Below are 17,459 nucleotides of genomic sequence, written 5' to 3'. Positions count from 1 at the left end.
TGGAAGCAACCTGGCTGAAAGTCTGCTTGCTCTCCTTGGGACGTCTATAATCAGTAGACGTACCCGGCTGAGAGGTGAGTGCGAACACCTCGTCGGTAGCAGTCTCATTTACTGCAGGTTTCGTAACGGGAAGAGGAACCTCACTTACAGCAACTGCTGCAGTTCGTTTTCCTTTCTTCCCTTTCTGCCCAGCAACTTGCCACTGGCCCTCCGAGGGCGCAACATTGCACTGCTGGGGAGCAGGTGCTTCAGGTTCCGGTTCTGCGGCCTGTGAGGGACACAGATGCGGAAAACTTTCCAGGTTTATAGGAGGAGCGTGAGGGGAATAACGGGGACGAGCAGTGCTGGCAGTGTGACTTATGCCATGCCTCTTTTGATAGAGGTTCTTGTAAGCAATATACTCCCTGCAACCTCTATACGTTGCGGGGTGTTGCCCCTGGCAGTTCACGCACAGTCGCGTGTAGTGCTCCGGCATCTGGCACGCAGATGTTACGTGCTGGCCGGCGCATTTTCTGCATCTTGGCGGTGCTTTGCATTGCCTTGCTGTATGACCGAACCTCCAGCAGCAAGTACACTGAGGAGGGGTGGGTCTGGGAAAATACTTTTCTACCCTCACGGACGTAAACAGCAGGTTCGTGAGGTCGAGTATTGATCTCGCCTTCTCGTTATCAGTTAAATGAATTAAAAACATGCCATTTGGGGTTTTACGGTAATTGTCGTACATGACGACAGTATTCCGTACAGGAAACCCAAGCCGAGTGAGCTCCTGGGTCACAGTGTTGGGGTTCGTCCTGGGATGAAGCCCCTTCACTACTGCCTTTATTACCTTTTCATTTCGTGCCTCCACCAAATGAAAAGGTACATGGTACTGCTGCAGGTGGCTTATCAGAGCTTTGTAGTCCCTGTTACAGTAGGTTTTGATGCCAAAGCCTGACATGAGCCGTTTGCAGTTGATTTCCAGTGGTTTGGATTCGTCCCGGTACGTCGTCAGTACAGTGACAGGGTCGCCATTGTAGTCATTTTCTATGATGACTGGAGGAATGTCCTCCCTCCTAGCAGTCATGTAGTCTCCCGGTGCGACTTCGGGATTTAAAGTTGGCGGCTGAGTGGGTGAGCGTCTATCAGCTGCACCCCTCTGATTTACTGGAGGTGTGGGAGCCCGTGATGCTGGTCTCCCGTCATCTGCAGGTAAATCTCTTTCATTTCCAGAAAGCTCTCCAATACTGGAGGCTGCAGACATGGAGGACTCACTTGAAGCCCTCCTCGTGCTTGGGGTCACTTCGCCAACCGAGGGCGAGATTGATGTCCCTTCTGACACGTCTGAAGTTGCCGGTGAGAGCAGACTTTCAGATTTTGCAGTTGTCTCCGATGCCGGGGACGACATCGGAGAGCTTAATTTCTGCCTAGGCTTGACTGACACTGGCAGTTTTGTCCTGCTTTCTATTCCAGTTTTGGACTTTTTCGCCCTAGTCGCGACCGGTGATACCGTTTGTCCGTCGGTCACAATCCTACGGTCGGTAACAAGTACCTTCACCTTACGCGCAGGACCCATCTCTAATGTTTTTCAGAAGGATAACAGTGATGCGCGGCTTACCTACCGGCAGAGCACATGCCTCCCACTAGTTATTTTGACTTAAGTAGTGGCCCTAATAAGGACCGCCTACAACAAGACCTCTTTTGCAACTGGCCCTCAGAAGGGCCAGCCGCCGACGCTGCTCTTTTAGCGGTTGATAGAGATTAGGTCCAACACGCAAGTGAAGTAAAAATCAGAAATTAATAGGGCGCACGCCCTGGTGCAGCTCAGCTGCTACCACTCAATCGGCCCAGTAGGGCAGTGAGTGGCAGCGGCTATTCTAACAAGTCTCCCAGTTAACACCGCTAGGTGGTCAGACTTGCTAGAACACCGGTGGGTAGGCACACCGTATGGATCTCCTCTTCTCGCCGAGCCTCCTGGCTCAGCTAGACTGCCGCACTCAAGGCCTCTTTGTTGTCGCGGCGGTCCGCACCCTCTTAGCAGCACACCAACGAGGCCCGCGCCAACTTAAGGTCCCGGGCAAGGACGAAGCCAACTAGGGCGACTAGTCGAAGCTGGACAATTCTGTGCTGGTATCTCTGTTCCAACTCGTATCTCTGCTCCAACTCGATCGTCCGACTGATGATCAATCGATGATCTGATCGTCGCCCCCGCTGCCCCCAAGAGGGGTATTTATGTCTTCGCCCGTTGAGAAGCCACGCCCCTTCCGTAATGTGATTGGTCCGCGGGTTTTAGTATATAAACCAAAAAATGACCCGCCGTCGAGATCACTTTTAACCTTCGTCACACGAGCAACATGACTGGACGCGGCAAGGGAGGCAAGGGTCTTGGCAAAGGTGGAGCGAAGCGCCACAGGAAGGTTCTCCGAGATAATATTCAGGGCATCACGAAGCCGGCCATTCGTCGTCTCGCCCGACGTGGAGGCGTAAAGCGTATCTCCGGCCTCATCTACGAGGAGACGAGAGGTGTTCTCAAGGTCTTTCTGGAGAACGTAATCCGTGACGCTGTAACATACACCGAGCACGCGAAGCGGAAGACAGTCACGGCCATGGACGTGGTATACGCCTTGAAGAGGCAGGGGAGGACTCTCTACGGGTTCGGCGGTTAGACTGCCTACACACGTCTGCTGCCGAATCCGTCGGCAAAACGGCCCTTTTCAGGGCCATAAAATCCGTCTAAAAAGGGCAGTAGTTGTCGAGATTAATTTAATTCACCTTTACTGTGTGACCACTAGCTCAACAGGCCAGTGCGGAAAACAGAACTTATTTCGTAGGGGCACTTCAGTATCAGCAAAAGACGTTGTAAGAAATGCCTCTCCGTTTTTCAAATGGGTCTGACCCCAACGCTTGGTATATCAAGTGGAAAGACCGGATTCCTCTGTGAAGCCTTGCTCCTCGGATTATGTTACCTGTTACTGTAAACTTCTGTAAGTCAATAATCACTGTCCGAAGAATTGGTGGGTAATATGACAACGCAGGTAGGCAATGCTCACCAGACCGTAACAAGGAACCGAGGGGATTGACACATACTGAACATCACATCACCACGTTTTTGCAATGCCAACTTTTAGGTCATAGGAATCCAGTGTGGTAAACACTGGGGAGAAGAGGTACACATCGCATGTCAGAACACAGGACTTCGTCCTGTCAGACAACTTCCACGTATAGCTTGCGTCATTTCGGTTCGAACGAAACGACAGAGAGAGGGGAAATTCGAACGCAAATTGTCAAAGCCTTCGATTCCTACGAGAAGGTCATGTCATCATCTCAGTATTGGGGTTCCTGCGCGTGCGGCCAATATGTGCACCAACAAACAAACGCATTAGGAACTCTATTATAACGCCGTAAGTTGTTCACCAGTTATCGATTTCTTATTCAAAATTAGTTTCATTCGTAGTATGTAGTAAAGTAAACTAGTATATTCAAACGTATATGTCTAAAACCACGATGGGCACCAAAGAAGGGGACTTGTGATTATTTTCACGATAATCTCCATTACTCTAATATGATAGAAATATATTACATAAATTTCGAAGCCAACTATGTACTTTGGCATCATCATCTAATTTAATTCGTATTGTGTTAAATTATATAATAATAATGAAACCTTTCTATATGCATCAGTATAATGTGTTATCACACAATAGCCTAGTAAATGTACAACGGTTTCAAGTACTTCAGTGCGAACCTGGGACAACGACATCGTTCAGAGCACAAAATTACAGAATGATGATATTAAATCAGCCCACCGGTATAGAGAGAGAGAGAAAGTTGACACGCGTAATGAAATTACATTACGAAGCCGTGAGAGAGGATTAACAATACTGGCTATTTCTGACTTTTGTGAGGTTAGTGGGGCCCTTAAAAGGGCCGTTTTACGGAGAAGGGGCTTAAGCCTTCTTCTCGGTTTTCTTCGGGAGGAGAACCGCCTGGATGTTGGGCAACACACCACCCTGGGCGATGGTGACGCCGGACAGGAGTTTGTTCAGCTCCTCGTCGTTGCGAATGGCGAGCTGTAAGTGACGAGGAATGATCCTAGTCTTCTTGTTGTCACGAGCTGCGTTGCCAGCCAACTCGAGAACTTCGGCCGCCAGGTACTCCATCACCGCGGCCAGGTAGACTGGCGCACCGGCACCAACTCGCTCTGCGTAATTGCCCTTACGCAAAAGACGGTGGATACGGCCTACCGGGAACTGCAACCCAGCACGGCTGGATCGAGACTTTGACTTTCCCTTCACCTTGCCTCCCTTTCCACGACCCGACATGATGCTACTCCTACTTGCAGCTGTTTAACTACAAGAACGACGCCTCGCCCACGGTAACCTTCACTTTTACGCCAACGTCAATAATCGACAGCGGACCAATCGTAAAGTCACAAACGTTTGCGCTGTTTCTATTGGCTCGCACTGGGAAGGCAGTACGGCATTGTCCCTGCGACTTAAATATTTTTCTCCCTCCGGGCCACCCATCCCATCCCTCCTCCACCCCACCCCCCTCTCTATTGGACAGTGAATCTTCTTCTTCTTCTTCTTCTTCTGAGGAAGAGGCAGAGGTTACTTCCATTCCACAAGAGGGGCCCTCAGAAGGGCCGGCTCCAAAACCTAGAGCAGAGAGGTCTCCTGTCCCTAAACCCACAGCAGAGAAGTCTCCCAACGGACCACCTCCCAGCTCTGAGGCGTCGTCTCACGAATCCTCAGAAGGGAAGCGGTCCAACAGGCGCAAACCAATTCCCACAAAAGTATCCGGTTCGACTCCGGCAAGCCCCACTTCTCCCACTCCTCCTAACACCGCACAAGGAACCAAGACAAGGACAGTACTGAAAATACTGAACCACACAAAAAACGGCAACAACCCACTACACATAGAGCGACTAATGAAACAGTACCGACTCGACATTCAAACTCCACGACAGTTCTGGGCACACACTACCAAGACAACTACACTCACATTCGCCACGATTGACGACGCGGAGAAGTTCGCTAGGGCAATTCCCCTGTACAACTTCGGTCCGTCCGCAGAAATCAACATTACGCCTAGTGAATCAAGACAGAAACAGACCCGAAATAAAGAGATCAGTGTCGTCATGAAAAATGTCGACACGCTGATCTCTGAGGACGAACTAATGCAGATCCTGGCTGTAACACATCCAGGCATCACACGCATTAAGAGAATTATCTCCGCACAGACAGACAAACCCACCAACTTAGTTAGAATTTTCACAAATGACATCACCACAGCAGACAAATTACTAGAAGGAATTAAACTTGCAGGACGGTACTACAGAGTAGAGCCATCACACGAGACAATCTTCCACCGACCGTGCCTTAACTGTGCACAATACGGCCATACAAGGACAAACTGCGACAAGCCCAAGACTTGTTTTAAGTGCGGCAAAAATCCCGACCTGTGCAACCACAACCGCCTATCCCAGATTAGGTATTGCGCCACGTGCAACAGCGACACCCATTATACGGGCCAAGCTCGCTGTCCAAAATATCCAAGGACTAATCTCATAACCTCCACCGATCCCACGCACGTCCCCATAGACACCCACAAACCAATACCGAAACCTATACCCAAACCATCACAGTCCGTTTTCAACCCAACACTTCCCAAACCCGATTTGTCTTATGCGGATGCAGCTAAGACAACGACAACCAAGACAAACACTACAGACGATCCACAGACAGAAAAAACAACTACGGAACAGCTGGTCGAGGGGGTTCTACGTTCTGCTATGCAGAAAATAGAATCCTACATTGACCGGCAACTAAACAGACTACAGGACGAAATAGTGACATTCACTATTTCTTTACTCACTACTGACACAAACCCTACGAAACGACACACGACACTTGCCACAGCCAACCAGGCAGCCAGACGGCTTCTACGGAAACGAGTAGCCCACCACTTTGTTGGTAACAGGTTACGAGTTTCCCTAGCGCCACTACAAAAACGTGACTAGGACAGAACTGACCAGAGCACTGGACTCTCCACCTCTCCTTAACATCTGCGAGGCATGGTGCTCACTTCACTTCATTCATTTCATTCACAATTCAACTGATAGCGTATACATGTTCATAAAATCATTCACAGGGGAAATACACTACTGTTAGATGAGAGGGCAAACGGCTTATAGCTGGGTACCTCGATCTAAAGTTAGCGAATTGCTTGTCGAGGAACCAATGGAGGCATGGGATGCTTACCCTGCCTGCCATTTTAAACATCATTCATTCTTTCTTCGTCCCCATTCATTCGTTCGCGGCTCATCATCAGACGAGCACCATGCCCCCCAAAGCTTCCGGAAAGGCTGCCAAGAAGGCCGGCAAGGCCCAGAAGAATATTTCGAAGGGCGATAAGAAGAAGAAGCGCAAGAGGAAGGAGAGCTACGCCATTTACATCTACAAGGTTCTGAAACAAGTTCACCCAGACACGGGAATCAGTTCAAAGGCTATGAGCATCATGAACAGCTTCGTTAACGACATCTTCGAGCGCATCGCCGCGGAAGCTTCGCGGCTCGCGCATTACAACAAGCGGTCGACCATCACCAGTCGGGAGATCCAGACAGCCGTCCGTCTCCTGCTACCCGGTGAGCTGGCCAAGCACGCCGTCAGTGAAGGGACCAAGGCCGTCACAAAATACACTAGTTCCAAGTAAGCGGGAGTGCTTGCTAGGGAATCAGCAACCGGCCCTTTTAAGGGCCACAAGTTATTCATAACAGAGTAGATGAATGAAGAACAACAGCGGTTCCCACCGAGTGAAAATTTAAATAATCACCCCGATAACACTTCTAGGATAGATAATACATTATAGGCAGTCCATGGGAGACTTGGATCCACGAGGCAAATTCGTTTCCTTAATAGTTTCGTACGACTTATATGAGAGCGCGGTGTCATTCCTACTCACTTGGCAGCATTAATTGTTGAGGGAAAACAACTTAGAAGGTAACTTGTCGACCGCGGGCATAATCCTTCCGCAGGCCACTACTGAGAATCTGTGGACATACGGGTAATCTATCTTTATTGAAACTCGGGTTCATAACATACGACTGATACTTTATATATCTGTCACGTAATCCATCAAGAGACAAATGTCCCCCCCCCCCTAGTCAGTAGCGAGCTTCAGTCCATTCGTAGTAGCCGCCGGTGCAAGAAGTGAATTGAAGTTTGTGTGAAGTTCCGTAGTATGGCATGAAAATGATGTCGAAAATCCGACTACAGTTCCACAACCATGTGGTTGAAAGGAGGCTCCGCTGTTGAACAACAATCCACCTGTGGCTTAACTTAGAATGCCGACTAGCTGTTTTATTAATCCCGTGTCAATCCAGCAGTGTGTGACGTTGAAACGTAACCAAACTGCCGTTGATAGATAGATTTATCATCTATCCCAATGACATCCAACGAGCTTGGTAATTTAGGTACAGAGTCTAAGCAGGCAGTTTACGTGTGTGTGTGAGCGAGTGCAGGTTTTATCGAGTGCACCCCAATCCCATCGTCCTCAAGTGCCTACAGATTACGCAGTTTCATCGGCAACGGCCATACCATGTTGAAAATACCGGTTCTCGTCCGATCACCGAAGTCAAGCAACATTGGGCGTGGTCAGTACTTGGATGGGTGACCGCTTGGGAACACCACGTGCCGTTGGCGATTTTTTTTTTTACGTCACTATTTCCAGCGTGTTCTAATAAGACTTATGGGATATTATGTTCCCTTCCCTATTCCAGCTATAGCTTGGATGATGACGCCGCTGCATAATTGTAGAGTAATTGATAATTCTTAAGTACTTGCAGCTCCGTATTGAAACTTATGACTGGTAGCATATTCATATGAGACGGTTCACTTCTCTGCGTTTTCTCGAAGAAGGGAATATGTATTCAGGGGATTGTGAACGTACCTCGCGCTCTCCCTAGAAGTTAGAGACATTTTAGGTAAAGAATGTAATATACTGTACATATATGGCTAATTAAAATCCCATTAGTTACTACATTTCAGTGGGTAGTACAAATTCCATAATGAAAATATCTCTGTCCTAGTAGTTGTATCCTTTAAAGAAGCTCGTTGTTTTCCCATGATGAAGGGCAGAACTTGGTCGGTAGAAATTTAAACAGACTGCATTATCAGACCAGGCGTTATTTCAATATCAGCGTTTAGTTTAGGAAATATAGCAATAGCGGAGTTGGGAGAAGTAGTTATAGCATGTACAGTAAGTATAAACAGTTCGCTGTACTGTACAGTGAATATAAATATTTGAATGTACGATGGCAAAACATCAGACATACAGTACGTAGCTCACATATCTTAAAAAATAAATAAATAAAAATAAAGAAGACATTCTGAGGAGTGAGTGGAAAGTGCATATTATAATGAATATTTTTAACTCTCAGTTGACATTGAGAGAGAAAGCCATGCATCGGGGAACCGGTGACTGTTTTTGCGTTACCTTCTGCTATTGGCGTTGTTGGTTAGTAACGAATGAAAGAGGTAGGACGCGGAATCAAATGTCAAAAAACGATAGGGAAATAATAGTAACTGGTTGTATTTCGATCGAGCTCGGCGTGCTGATTCACCAGTGGGGTGTTTCACAAAGTTTACAATCTTTGGAAATTGTGAACTCTGTTTGTAAACTTCTGTTTCACAATCTTTGTTTGTAAAGGTGGACTGTACAAAGGAAATCAAATCTTTACGAATGAAATTTTGCGCTCTTTACAAGTGATATGTTTGTTTCACAACGAAGGAGTAATTTTACAAACGTGTAAACTAAACTTTACTAGTGAAGTTAGCACATTTTCTACAGTAGCCCTGTTGAAATAGCTTCTAATTGTGAATGAAAAAAATAAACACATATGTATAAAATCAATTTTATAGTAACAGGGTACCATTAAGAATTACACTGAAGCAGTTGTGATGTTATTGAGTAGTTCTAGCGACTCAGACGAAGATTTTGCATTTAGGCCTAACGTAGAATTTTCCGGCCACGTTCGTATCATTGTACGAATATTAATGAAAGGTTTCGAATGAATCCCGCGCTATACTTCAGAATACCGCGTTAGTTCTTATATACGAGGAACGTATTTAATAAATACTCGCACTTAAAGAAGAAAAACTTTGCACCGAAAACCAATCACTTAATAATGCAATGTCGGCATTACTTACGCAGTATTCTGAAGTCGTTCCGAATCCCATTTCGCTGTAATCTCTCCTACAAGATATGGGACATCACATGCAACATCTGAAAGGGAAAAGTGGTGCCCTAACCACAAAGCGAGAACTGCATTGGTTGCATAGTAGCTCTCAGTTCCCTGCGTTAGCAGATAAGAACGGAATTTATAAGATTACAGTGTGCAAAAGTTCACACATGGTAGTTGATGTTGTTACAAGATTGAAAAAACTCGAGGCGGGTTATTGATCACCGAATGTGCTTACTCGGGCAAAGGATTTTTATGCTCCTCCTGCTGGGTTCCCTAATGTTGGCGAGGTTATGGATGAAACAATAAAATATACTGATGGACCAGCAGAGAGCGAAGTTGATTTTAATGGATGGACATGTTAGCTGCTCTATCAACTGCATATAACTACGTGGGTCAAATCCATTATTTATCAATTATTTGAATGAATTTCGCGCTAACTTTCGTCAGTTAAGTCGTAGGCTAATTAATGCATTGGTATGCTCGACCAATTGCATGCCGCGAAACTCCGTTGTCGCCGATGTAGCAAAATCTAAATAAAATATATATAAAAAAATATAAACATGTCCATCGATAGTTCTAAAATTACAGCTACTTTACCTCTGATCCTTAGTGATTTTTGTAAACTGTCGTTGGCGATTTTGTTCAACCAATTATGCGTATTTGTAAGTTTGTTTCGCCGATTTTGTAAAGTTCGTTAAAACATACAAGTGAATAAGATTGCATTGTGAAACACAGTTAACAAGCATATGTAATATTTCCGTTGTTAATTGTATATTGTTAATTTGTAATTTGTTAGCGTTGTGAAACATGCCCCCATTTACCTTTAGAGGTAATATCTACATTAATATTTAGTTAAAATTTAAAGAAATTTTAAACGAATGGAAGCTGCATTTTAATTCACCCCAAATTACTATGTTCCCTTTCAGATTATCAGCTGTTGTTGTTGTTGTCGTTGTTGTATTGTAAGTTCTCACTTATTGTTAGCTAGCCGTACCCGTTCGCTCCGCTCCACCTGTTAGAAATAAATATAAAGTAATTACATAATTAAAATAGGACGACTGATCCATGGAACAACTTTTACAACAGCGCAAGATAATCTGCTTCGCATATTACCCAATTTTTTTTTAGCACTGCATTTATTGCATATATATTTTATGTATTTTAACACGATTCAATTGAGCATAGTTAAAATATGAATTATTAAAATAATGGATTGCCAAGCTAAAGTACTATTACTGCATACTAAATCAATACACTCTCGTTGTTCGTTAATTCTCTGAGATTAAAATGCGTGTACATAAATATTATTTTAAGAAATACAGAAAACGAATGTACAAAATAGCCTATCAAATTTTCTGTGCATAAGAAGCTATTTTAATCTTACCTGTCCTCGATTTACTCAGACGTTACTGTAATAACATTATAGCATTATGTCCATCTAGAGAAACTACAGTTTCCAATGGTGAAATAATAACTAATTATACAAATCAGTTAATTTACGAGCTTGTGATATTACTTCATACAAACACAGAAACATTCCCTGTAGGCTATGTTTAATAGCTTTCGATTGTTTGTTGATGTCCAAGGCCCCTGTTTCGATTGTTGTTGTCCAAGGCCCCTTATAGACGAAGTCATTTGTTCTTAATTCATTGCACCGTCTTAGATAGCGTTATTTTAATTTTAAAACTCATTTATCTCATTAAATATCAGTCCTATCAAAATGTTGTAAAAAAATAAAACTTAACGGAAATCATTTTTAAAGGAACATCTGTTATGTAACATTTTTTCTCAAATATCAATAATAAGCGAGATATTTCGATTTATTTAATTAAGGCCCCCTTATAACCCCCCTTTTAAATAAAGTATTTCGAATGCCATATAGCCTAAAATCTAAGTTACAACAAACTTAATTTATATTCCAGTTTTCATATAAATCGGTTCAGCCATTATCGCGTGAAAAGGTAACAAACATACAGACAGACATACAAACAAAATTTTCAAAAATGCGATTTTCGGTTTCAGGGTGGTTAATTATATATGTTAGGACCAATTACTTTTGGAAAATCGAAACTTACCAGAAAAATTTCGGCTACAGATTTATTATTAGTATAGATAGTACGAGATACGACCGCAATTTTGTACGACTAGTGTAATGAAGGAATGCAAAAAATTATTTTGGAACTTTGCAATGTTAGTCTATCATTAAAATAAAATTAAATCTTAATTCGTCCCTTTTGCAGGAGTCTTCTTCATCCAGTATGTTGTTGGCTGATATGGAGGAGGAGGGGGGGGGGACATGCTCTAAAGGGATAAAATTTGCTTAGCAAATCGATATGGTGACTAACGCTTGCAATGCGTCATAGCTATAATTGTACTGCGCGGTAATTTCAGAGTAATAAGAGTTCAGTTCAGGGATCTGCTAATTTCTTCATATTGTGTTCGGCAATGGAATAGTACCGCAGTAGCATTAAGAGGTTTTTATAATTTGAACTGATATGTGCAGGTATATTGACCCCCCCCCTCCCACCGCTGGCCGACGCGGACTGCAATGACAACAGTAAGCCACACGTCATACGTAAGCCTTTCTTCTTCTTCTTCTTCTTTGCTCGCCTGGCAAATACAGTCTTGGATTTCACATATTCAATTTTTCACAGTCCCAACTCCCTTGCATGGACGTGTTTTCACGTACCTTTAAAGTTTCTCCTCTCATTCATTCAGTCTATTCGCAAGCCTGAGGGTTTTCCGTGGTTTTCCCTAAGGAGCTAAGACAAATGTAGGGATGAGCCCAGAAAGAAAAGGGCATTCACTTCCTTAGACCCTGGTAACTGCTCTTTCTAGAGGAAGGAGGAGGAGAAAGAAACCCCCCCACCCCCACCGACGTGGACTGCAATGACAACAGTAAGCAACACGTTATATGTAAAGCCTTTATTATTATTATTATTATTATTATTATTATTATTATTATTATTATTATTATTATTATTATTATTTACAATGGGACTAAAGGTGGTGTAGATACACTATGTCAAATGTGCCACAATCTTTCCTGCAATAGAAAGACGAGGCGCTGGCCACTAGCAATATTTTACAACATGCTAAATATTGCAAGTATAAATTCATGGATAATTTATAGTTAGAAGAACTCAGAAAACAATATCAAGAAAACAATTCATTTTCCAATTGTGTGAAGAGCTGACAAAACCGTGGATGCAGCACCGCTTTGCACGTCCTACTTTACACCGATCTCTGCGGGCAACAATTGAAGAACATCTGAACATTGCTGTGCAACAACAATGCCAGGTAATGCAGCCAGATGGTGAACGTACTGTTTGCTATAAATGTCCTGCAAAGAAGAGGAGAATGATGACAACATTTTGTGGACTTTGCAAAAAGGGGTTCTGCAGAGAACATCGCGCTGTTGTTTGCACTAATTGTAAATAGGACAATAACATGAACGTAAAGACTTTATGACAAACTTAAAATTAAATGAACACTAATGGCTACGAAATGTGTAAAAGTTGTTAAATGTGTGATATTGAGTTGATTTCAGTTAATTAAAATGTGAGTAGTAAAAATTACGAATGCTTACCTTTAACATGAGTACAGTGATGATTACCTGTCTAGGGTTAAGTAGTCGCGTGGTGAGTTTAGGAATTCCCAGACCACCTCTAAGATTGTTTAAAATAAAGGTATTGTAATCGTACGTTTCTGTCTTTTGTCAATAGTAACGTTGACCTTTCTTTTTCGAGAAAACAAAATCTGTTGTACAGTTAAAGGTACTGAAATAGTAAGAAATTTTCTGAAATCCCCACGCGTTTGCAAGTGTAAGTCTCTGTTGTAACCTGTTGATTTACGAGAGACTGTGTGTGCTTTCGTACAGTGTTTCTAAAATGTGCAGTAACGAGTCAGAAATCATTGGAATGTAGTGTAGGTGTGTTTGTTATAACCGGGAATCAATCCGCAGTACTTGACCAATCAACTACGGGAAATATCAGAAAAATTGGCAGGAGTTAGCAAGAAAAACAAAGGTAAAATATCACGTGAACGAGCACCGATACCGAGCACTATGTACAATATACCCTAGAGAAAAAGACAAGAAAACAAAAGTCAACCGCTGCAAGTGTTACGAAGTGGTGTGTGAAACATATAATGAAGAATGTCTGCGGGAAGCGCATCTAGTGAGATAAAGGGTGAAATGGAGGATTCTGCTAAAAATAAAGAAAGGAAGAAAAATGTTTACAGTTAATACAAGTATTGTTTTCTCTTGTGGGTTTATGTTTAGTATAATAGATGTGTGTGTGTGTGTGTGTGTGTGTGTGTGTGTGTGTGTGTGTGTGTGTGAAAAAAGTGAAAAAAATAACAGGTCTGTAATAATAATAGTTAATAATTCTGTAGTTCACTGCAAAAACTGTATAGCCATAAAAGGACAGATGATAATAACGTTGTTATCTTATTCTTGCTGCTGTGTAAGCCTAAGTTTCCACGTGAGGGATAGAAGAGACATGACAACATATAGCATTACAATTTGTTTAATGTGTATAAATTTCTTTAATACTGATTTTTCTCAGAACAAGCTGTGTGAGGGTTAAAGAGTTCTTGCACTGAAGCTCAGAATTATTTATTATTATTATTATTATTATTATTATTATTATTATTATTATTATTATTATTATTATTATTATTATTGTGTGAAGAGTTGTATCGGAAGTGCTTTATAGACTAAATTAATAATTTCTATCTTAACTGAAATATTTACATTATATTTCACACAGTATAGTTACAGGTAGCATAAATTCAGATAATGGTTTTTATATGGGAATCTACTTCTTGTGTTTAGAGGCTACATTTATACAGAGTTAATAATTTCTCCCCTATGTAACATATTTCCATGAAATTTTATACGCATCTATGCAAAAACGAATTATGCTCGTGTAATTAGGGAATTAGGGAAAAATTAGTTTTTCTGATAATTTTTAATGTTTTAATAGAAATTATGCTCCTAAAAGATGACTAGCCTGCCATATTTTTCGCAGTTGGTAACAAAATGCTAGATTCATGGATATACTCCATAATTTAGTTGTTCATTATATGTTCAAGAAGTGTTGAATTTTTCTTGGAGAAATTAAGCTCCTTCATCCAGACTCTGAAAAGTGGCTGCTGTCGAATTCGTAAAGCGCCACCAAGAGATGAATATAACATCTAAGTTTGCAGGATGTAGCAGCTAAATTTTAAGCCGTATAGAGTTTAATATTTGATTAATGTGTGGGTAGAAGAATTGAAAGTTAACTCAGGTTTACTTGTAATGCACAGCCTGTTAAATATGTCGTAAAAAAAAAAAAAAAAAAAAAAACTAGTTGCACAAATCTCAGTAAACGTGCCAATTAAATGAATGCTAACGTATTATAGATTGCTTTTCGCGTATTAAATGAAAGTACACATCTTGTCCTATGACCTCCATAAGGGAAGGTTTAACAGTATAAAACAGCCACTGACCCCACGAACAAAAATCAACTGAAGAGCGTGACTTTAAAAAAAAAACTCATGTTTTGTCCCACCTCTTACTGATATTGATGTTTTGTATGCTGTTGTGCACAATGCCTAGCTTTTGTTTAAGCCTAGATATTACTTAAACTTCGGTTATGATGAAGTTGATTTTCTTACATAGTTTTGCGTTCTGGACAACTGTGCGCCGGCATCTCTCGGAACATCCGAGATCAGGTCCCTATCCCCTCCACCGCAAAGTCAAATAGCGTCTGTCACTTGATTTTGAATATTAAACAAACATACCATCACGGCATTTCCGTTATGGCATCTGGTGTCATCAATAAGCTACAAATAAAGGAAAGAAAGAAAGAAAGAAAGAAAGAAAGAAAGAAAGAAAGAAAGAAAGTAGCACAGTCACTGTCCTGAACAAGGTACGCAAGTATTATTTTAATTAATGCGTATCGCCTACCAGCCGCCGAAACTATTCGACAGGAGAGTGAATATCCTACACGGTCCTGTAAAAATGTTCTGAATACACTAAATGACGTGTAATTTTTTTTCTATTATTAGGACAATTGAACGTGTCATTGCTCCTGCGGGTTGCTTTGTTTCACACCACAGAGAATTCAGGTTCTCAACCCCCCGGGATTCTAGAGATAAGAGAGCGATGAGGTTAAAGGAGTAGGCGTTTGTTCGTGTTTTTGTTTTTACTTTAGAAAAATTGCGAAACGTGACGCAATAGCGATAAGTTTTATGAACAAGTTTGCTGAATCGACCAATTGAAGGTAATTTATATTTTGCTAAAGAAGAGAGGAGATTAATGAAATCAGTTATTGTAATAATCGTAGTAGATTGAAGGAATTGTTTGTATTCAAACTCCTTTTTGAAATAAGCTGCTCGGATGCTTATCAGGGTGACGGTTATAAATGTTATCGTAATACCCACCCGAGGTCACAAAGGTCACAGTCTTCCGCTTGTCCTTTCCTAAGCAGACCACGTCTGTACTATCGAAAATAATGAGTCACAGTTATAGTTTCGTGAAAGTAAAAAATGTTAGATAGGAGACAAGTAGCTACTCTTATACAATCATAATCACATTTTGTATCCAATATAGTATAAACGAGCTACATGTAAGTACTGTGTAAAGTTTCATTAAAACAATATATTATATATGAGACAAGTCACTAATTTTTGTCAAAACGCATCGTCTATAAAGGGGTAGTTTCTCCTCTTATACAGTAGTGACTATAGTGCGAAGTTTCATGGAAATATGTCACATTTTTAGTCCAGCTAGATTTGCTTTCTGGACCACTTTGAGCCTTGGCGCTTGTGATCGGTCGGACGGAGGATCACTCGTCCCGGCGGCGTTAACCCTTAATTTGGTAAATATATATAATGTGCAATATTATAGAACTGTGAAATTTTTTTTTAATTTTCCTAAGAAACTTTGTTATCCATCGTTCTATTAAAAAATTGTTTATTAACCTATAGGATACATTGCGATATTTGTCAAACAGGCTGTGGGAAAATGCTGATACGGTGAGGAATGGAAAGGGAGAAACCATTTATATTATTGAGGTGACCTTGAACTGAGGGTAGTAGGAACGAGACCTGGAGTACGGTACAACCGGCTCTTCCGAGAAATAACTAGTGGCCCTGAAAAGGGCCTTTTTGCGGGCAGGAGTACCTTTGTTAATTCAAGCCCTCTCGCCGCGGATGCGCCTAGCCAGCTGAATATCCTTGGGCATAATGGTCACGCGCTTGGCGTGGATGGCGCAAAGGTTGGTATCCTCGAAGAGACCGACGAGGTATGCCTCGCTTGCCTCCTGCAAGGCCATTACGGCTGAGCTCTGGAAACGGAGGTCGGTTTTGAAATCCTGAGCGATTTCACGCACCAAGCGCTGGAAAGGCAGCTTGCGGATGAGGAGCTCGGTGCTCTTCTGGTAACGACGGATCTCGCGAAGAGCAACTGTACCAGGGCGGTATCGATGGGGTTTCTTCACGCCTCCAGTAGCCGGTGCGCTCTTCCTAGCGGCCTTCGTTGCCAGCTGCTTTCGTGGAGCCTTGCCTCCCGTGGACTTACGCGCAGTTTGCTTCGTACGTGCCATCGCTTACTCCTTAGTCCTCGCAACCCAAGTTGACGCAATACAGTCGCCCCCGCTGCCCCCAAGAGGGGTATTTATGTCTTCGCCCGTTGAGAAGCCACGCCCCTTCCGTAATGTGATTGGTCCGCGGGTTTTAGTATATAAACCAAAAAATGACCCGCCGTCGAGATCACTTTTAACCTTCGTCACACGAGCAACATGACTGGACGCGGCAAGGGAGGCAAGGGTCTTGGCAAAGGTGGAGCGAAGCGCCACAGGAAGGTTCTCCGAGATAATATTCAGGGCATCACGAAGCCGGCCATTCGTCGTCTCGCCCGACGTGGAGGCGTAAAGCGTATCTCCGGCCTCATCTACGAGGAGACGAGAGGTGTTCTCAAGGTCTTTCTGGAGAACGTAATCCGTGACGCTGTAACATACACCGAGCACGCGAAGCGGAAGACAGTCACGGCCATGGACGTGGTATACGCCTTGAAGAGGCAGGGGAGGACTCTCTACGGGTTCGGCGGTTAGACTGCCTACACACGTCTGCTGCCGAATCCGTCGGCAAAACGGCCCTTTTCAGGGCCATAAAATCCGTCTAAAAAGGGCAGTAGTTGTCGAGATTAATTTAATTCACCTTTACTGTGTGACCACTAGCTCAACAGGCCAGT

At 42.8% G+C, this 17,459-nt stretch overlaps 1 non-coding gene across 1 annotated transcript; it reads left to right on the top strand.

The window, feature by feature from the left end:
• The first annotated feature begins 7,560 nt into the window (after positions 1 to 7,560).
• Positions 7,561 to 7,679, top strand: LOC138693865 (5S ribosomal RNA). The gene has a single exon (XR_011330551.1). It is a non-coding gene; the product is annotated as a 5S ribosomal RNA (ribosomal RNA).
• The last annotated feature ends 9,780 nt before the right edge of the window (positions 7,680 to 17,459 follow it).

Source organism: Periplaneta americana, unplaced genomic scaffold (genome assembly GCF_040183065.1).
Source record: "Periplaneta americana isolate PAMFEO1 unplaced genomic scaffold, P.americana_PAMFEO1_priV1 scaffold_24, whole genome shotgun sequence".
NCBI lineage: Eukaryota > Metazoa > Arthropoda > Insecta > Blattodea > Blattidae > Periplaneta > Periplaneta americana.
This window is presented reverse-complemented; position numbering and strand designations above follow the sequence as displayed.